Genomic DNA, 6,102 nt, shown 5'->3' with positions numbered 1-6,102 from the left:
AAAACTTGCATAAAAACTGTAGAAAAATATTATACAACGTTTATTAAAATAAAAAAGTCATTGCCGTGTGATTTCCCTTAAAACAAAACGCTTTCAACTTCAAAATTCAAACAAAAATCAATGATCAAAGTTAACGTGTTTGATGTGGGTGTGATACGTAAAAAAATTATACATACTCGTATACTCCAAGCTGCGAACGTAATATATGACAATATGATATGAGATATAGGTACACTCGATCAAGTTAAATCACAAATCTTTGTAAGGGAATTCATGAATGTGTTCTCAATGATGGTACATTGGAATTATATTATATACCTCTTTTATGACTGACACAGATTCAGCGATGACCCTCTCTTCTTCAAAAGGTTATCTAAAATCTCGCTCTTTTCGTTTTATTTAAAAGATTACAGTATCTTCTAAAGGGCTTGAAAAATTAAAAAGTCTGACATTATTTATACTTAAAACATAAATCACGCAATGCATAACAACTTAGATTTACAATAAGTAATACCTTCTATAATTCTGTAAACTTCAATTTTTACCAAAAACTTGTTGGTACATAAAAAGTTATAATGATTTTATACTTTTTAATGACTTTTATAGCAAAACGAAAACTTCCTGTTCAAGTCTCTATTTCAAATTGTTTTAAAGATATTCTTAGAAATTTTATTGAGGCAGAGACTGATCTTATTCCTTCTTTATTTTTTTAACAAAATTTTACTTACTTTAGTACGTTTTGATGATAGATAAGGGCCTTGAAAACTGTAAAGGGAAATTTGCCATGCTACTTTCTCTACTACGGGCTTAACTTTGGTTATAAATGTTTTATAATTTTTGCCATAACATTCAGTTTATGTTATACTCCGTCAATTAGAAGGCGAAATGAACATAAGAGATACATTTTAGCACTTTCATTCAATTTCTGCAAGGCTGTCCAACTGTAGTAAAGAAAATCCCTCGTTGCAATAACGAGTTTAATCACACGATACGGTTTGAGCAAATTTTCTAGGATCATCTTTGCTAGAAACTTGAATTACAATTTGTACAGATTTGTGTTCTACTAAAGATGCGGATCAGACAAAAACTATATAAACGGGATAATCAGAAATTTTAAAATTATGTAGGCAAAATTATAAACACCTAATCTTATTATACCTTAAGATACATACATATATAATTCTTCTGTACGTGTGTTTGAAAACTAGCTTCTCCTAAGCTGCTGAACCGATTACGTTTAACTTTCGTGTGTATATTTTAATAGGTTCAGGGATAGTTTGAAAACACAACTAGAACCGGTAGAGGGAGGTACTGTCAGTAGGTATATTAGCAACATTTTTGTATATAAATAAATAAATAAATATTTACAAAACACACACACGGTAGTCTGTTCCTAAAGTAAGCAACTTAATGCTTGTGTTATAGGTAACAGCCGATTGGTATAGCTACATATATTTTTTTTCGATAGACATACTTATAAATAATACATATATAAATATATGAATAAATATTTATAATACACCCAGACTCGAGGTAGGAATCGAACCCACAACGTTCGGAGCAGAAAGCAGGGTCACTACAAACTGCGCCAACGGGCTAGTCAAATATATACCTGAGAACTCTGAGCTCTCTAGCTTTTTTAATTCTTGGACATTTTTTTATATTTTTCCTAAGATAAAAATATCCATTAAAATTTATTTCGCATAAAAAAATCTCAACTTAAAAGTGTATTTAGAATTTGATTACATTTTTGGTTCCAGTAAGCTTATTTAAAAGTAAAATAGTATAGGGGCCGGCGGGCTGTATTTCGAAGTAAACGGTTCCTAGGGAATAATGAACACGTCCATAACGAAGGTCCGTGCGAACGAACTCCTGTTGAAATACTCATAACAATGTTTATATAGAAAAAGAAGTATCAAAAGATAATTGTGTTTGCTCGGAAAGGAAAATAAAACCAACTTCAATCACATTATTGAAGTCGGTTTTGTTTCGTACATCGACAAGAGTAACAAGACAACATAGGTAGATGAAAAAATAGTTAAGTAAATACGCGTTATCAAAGATTAGCGGATCTTTAAGTAACCATATTATCTCGATCAAATTTAAACGATACTAAAAAACAAGTATCAGCTTTCGATTAAAATATGAATGATTAAAATCGGTAAATCCAGTGAAAAGTTATGCAGTATAAATACTACGTAAGTCGTCGAAAAAATAGTCACATTAATACGCATTGTTAGATACAACTCAAAAAGTATTTATTATTTGTTATTAGTATTGTCGCAATTAAATTTAAATGGGACCACATGACACAGGCAACCTTTCAATCAAAACAAAAATCATCATACATAATTGAAAAATAAACACACATTCGAATCGAGAACCTTCTCCTTTTTTGGAATTCGGTTAAAGTAAAGTTATTGCATTTAACAAACTCTTAAACCAACCCCAAAAAATGCAACTATAATAGTATATTACTATCACAAATATTATACAAAACTTAAGAAGAAATAAAGACATAATAATTATCACGAAAAAAAATTTACAAAAACCCAAGAATATATTTATAAAACTTCACGGTATAAGATTAAATTGTCTGAAATACGAAAAACGTTCAAAACTGTGATTAGATGAGCGAGACATACGTTTCCGGAGATAAAATGAGTATAAATGTTTGTGTTACGTCAAAAAATTTATTCTTTGTTACGTTATGTAATATTTTGTTTAACCATTATATGAATACTGTCTACAGTATTCGTGTAAAAGTCACAATCAAGTCCTCGATACCAGTCAGTCGGAATCTATACCGTTTCGGCTGTAAATGCAATATAAGTACTACACGTACTAATTATTATAATCGTGACTATAAAATTTGTAAAACTTCTAAAAAGATGTAGATCTAATCGAAAGGTCGTGAAATACAATCTTAATAGAAAACATTAAATTTCATAGCTCTTAATGTAAGAATAGTATTGAAGTTAACTACATTGACGACGTATTAACGCAGTAAACACAGCATTGGATATTGCGATCACGGTTACTAGTTCAATATACTACTGATATCATTAATTCGCTTCAGCCTGTAATATCTCACTACTGGGCATAGGCCTCTTTCTCCATGCAGGAGCAGGATCAGAGCTTAATCCACCACGCTGCTCCACTGCGGGTTAGCGGATATATTCCCTATTATGAGTAACGATCGCTATCAGGTGTGCATGATAACAACCGGGACCGGCTTAACGTGCTCTTCGAGGCACGGTGGGGAGCCCCACAAAGACTGCACAAATACCCAGACCACGGCAAACATCTGTATGGCCAATACAAATGTTATTCATGTGCGGGGATCGAACCCACAACCGCCAGCGCAACAGGCACAATCTATGGCATCATTAATATAATTAATATCAATATAATAAAGAGAGGCAAAGTGTATGAATTAGTTTGTAGGTAAATATGTCCCAATGGCTAATTTCTAAGAGTATCGAACCATTTTAAAAATAGTTTAAATAGTAGAAAAATGTCGTGTTATAAGCGATATTTTAATTCCGTTACAATAAATTTCTAAAAAAAAATATTTTTTGTAAAAGAAGTCGGAGAAAAAGCACTACAGGCCACATGATTCCCTTACGTTAACGTTATGGTAATTGATCCATAAATACAATGCGCTACAAAAATGTTAATATTTAGTAGATCTACAAAAGTCCACGACACCGTATGTCTATCTCTGGTAGGAAAGCCACAGCATGGTATTTTGTGTCAAAAATTTATTGTTATTATAAAATTATTGTATGACTATCAACGAGATCATTGTACGAAGATAAACTACGCCTTTAATATTATGCTGTTTGGACGCATATTTTGAGGTAAATGATAATATACCACCGATATCATTACGTATCAACGTGGTTTACGCCGCCTCTGGGCCAAAACTATATCGATAAACTCAGAATCTGCAGTAAAAAGTTTGACCCTCATCGAAACGGGCACGGGCTAGCAACAAATATTTGTGTTGAATAAATAGATCTTAGTCATGCTCTGAGCGTTTCTATTTGTATTGTGTACCTTTCCGGAACCTCGCTACAAGATTTTCAGCCCATAGGCTGTTCAAAAGTAAACTATAGTAATATTATAAAGCTGAAAATTTGTTTATTATTATTATTTTTTTTTTTTGTTTCAACGCGCTGATTTCAGAAACTACTGGTTCGAATTGAAAATTCATTTTTATGTTGGATAGCACATTTACTGAGGAAGGTTATTATAGGCTATTTTTTCCTTCCGGCCGATAGTTGAGGGACTTCAGCCGGCCGGACGACACGACCACACATGTCTGAGGGGTGGCCTTGTTGTGAGCGAAGCCATTCCCACCATTGTGCCGGGGCCCGGAGGTTTCATCCGGGCCTACCGCCGGGGCGAGGTGGCGAATGCTAACGCGACTCCATCTCGCTCTACCCAGGCGGACGACTGCTCACACGTGGTGGTTTTTCAGTCAGTAGGAGTCTGACATATCCCTCTGGCGTCCCCGCGCAGGAGAGTATCCATGATGGATTTTCCCCACGTAAAATGCTTACGTCCAGCAGTAGACAGCAACGGGCTGATGATGAAATATAAACATAAATGAATCGCTATAGTTTATGTATGGACATAACTTTCGAGCGACTACACCCAATCAAAGTATGATAACACAGGCCATGGATACCCATGATGGATTTTCCCCACGTAAAAAAAAGGCTATTTTTTCCTTAAATTAACGCGTGTGAAACCGCGGATCACAGCTATTATATAATAAGAAAAATAAAAAGGAAATTTTGTTCATGTTTTCATTATGCTTTCAGTAATGATATCTTATAATTGCCTCAAATAGAATTATTAATTGCTTGAACTACATTTTCACGTCTAGCTTTTCTTACAGTCCTGTCTTCACTATCCGTCTTATTTTCACTGGCATTAATTCAGGGGGAGCAAAATTAGTTTTCTATTTTCGTCACAGATTATAAGAAATATCTTTGTACAATGAATACAAAATACAGTACACACTGTATTGTGTAGTTGTGCGTACGCCGTGTGCTCACACACCGGCAGTTACGGGTTCGATTCCCGCTCGGGATGGATATTTGTATTAGTCGAAATATTACTTTCCGGTTTGGAACTCTATCCTTGTGGATCTCTCCATCGTGCCTCAGAGAGCTCACGTTAAGTAGTCGGTCCTGGTTGTTATCATAGACACCTGATAACTATCGCTAGATATAGTAGGGGGGAATATAACCGCCAACCCGCAGTGGAGCAGCGTGGTGGATTAAGCTCCGAACCTTCTCCTATAGAGGACCTGGAGAAAGAGGCCTATGCCCAGCAGTGGAATGTTTATTTTATAAAATGTCTGCTTACGTAATGAAAGTACAAAGTTTTTTTTTTAATTTATACGTTAATTAAACCTACATGTTAGTCTTACATTTTTTAAATCTGTCATTAAATAACTAGAACAGTTACTATAAATATTAACAGCTTTACCGTTAACAACATTGTCAGACCCTCTTCTGTACTTACACCTACTTTCTAAAATTATATGAAATATCCTACTATATAATGTAAAATTTCTACGTACATAAGAGATATTTCTGTATAAATACATTAAAAATTAATGCAGAAAAAACCACACGAGGGTTACCAAAGCATAACCCTCGCCTCCGACTGACCCAAGCGTTTCCACACAATAGGCTTCTTTGTAATCCAATTCATTTTTAATAGTGATATTTTATTTTTAAGTCTAGTCTTTTAAAATTTTAATAAATTGTTTTGCAATACAAGTGTATACGAGTAATATATGTACAATGATGACATGGATAATTTTTCATAAACGTACAAACAAACGCTATGTGCGTTTAATAAACAACAAAATATAAAACAAACAAACTTATTACAACAAACTTATTAATAAACAACGAAACCTCCAGATTTCCATTACTTTTAACATTTTTTTTTTATATTTATATGCATATAATTTTACGTAATAAGAAACAACAATAAAAAAAATTGACAGTTAGTCCTAATTTCAGATACTTTCTTTTTATTAAAATAGTTCATGTCTGCTATGATTATTTATTGTTC

General features: G+C 33.5%; 1 long non-coding RNA gene across 1 annotated transcript; it reads right to left on the bottom strand.

Annotated features, from left to right (window-relative positions):
* Positions 1-4,467: 4,467 nt before the first annotated feature.
* Positions 4,468-5,901, bottom strand: LOC123661728. Its single transcript, XR_006744390.1, has 3 exons — positions 5,889-5,901; positions 5,434-5,441; positions 4,468-4,563 (listed from the first exon to the last, which is right to left on the bottom strand). It is a non-coding gene; the product is annotated as an uncharacterized LOC123661728 (long non-coding RNA).
* Positions 5,902-6,102: the final 201 nt, after the last annotated feature.

The sequence above is a fragment of the Melitaea cinxia genome, chromosome 17 (assembly GCF_905220565.1).
Source record: "Melitaea cinxia chromosome 17, ilMelCinx1.1, whole genome shotgun sequence".
NCBI classification, from domain to species: Eukaryota; Metazoa; Arthropoda; class Insecta; order Lepidoptera; family Nymphalidae; genus Melitaea; species Melitaea cinxia.
The sequence above is the reverse complement of the archived record's forward strand: the minus strand, read 5'-3'. Positions and strand labels throughout refer to the sequence as shown.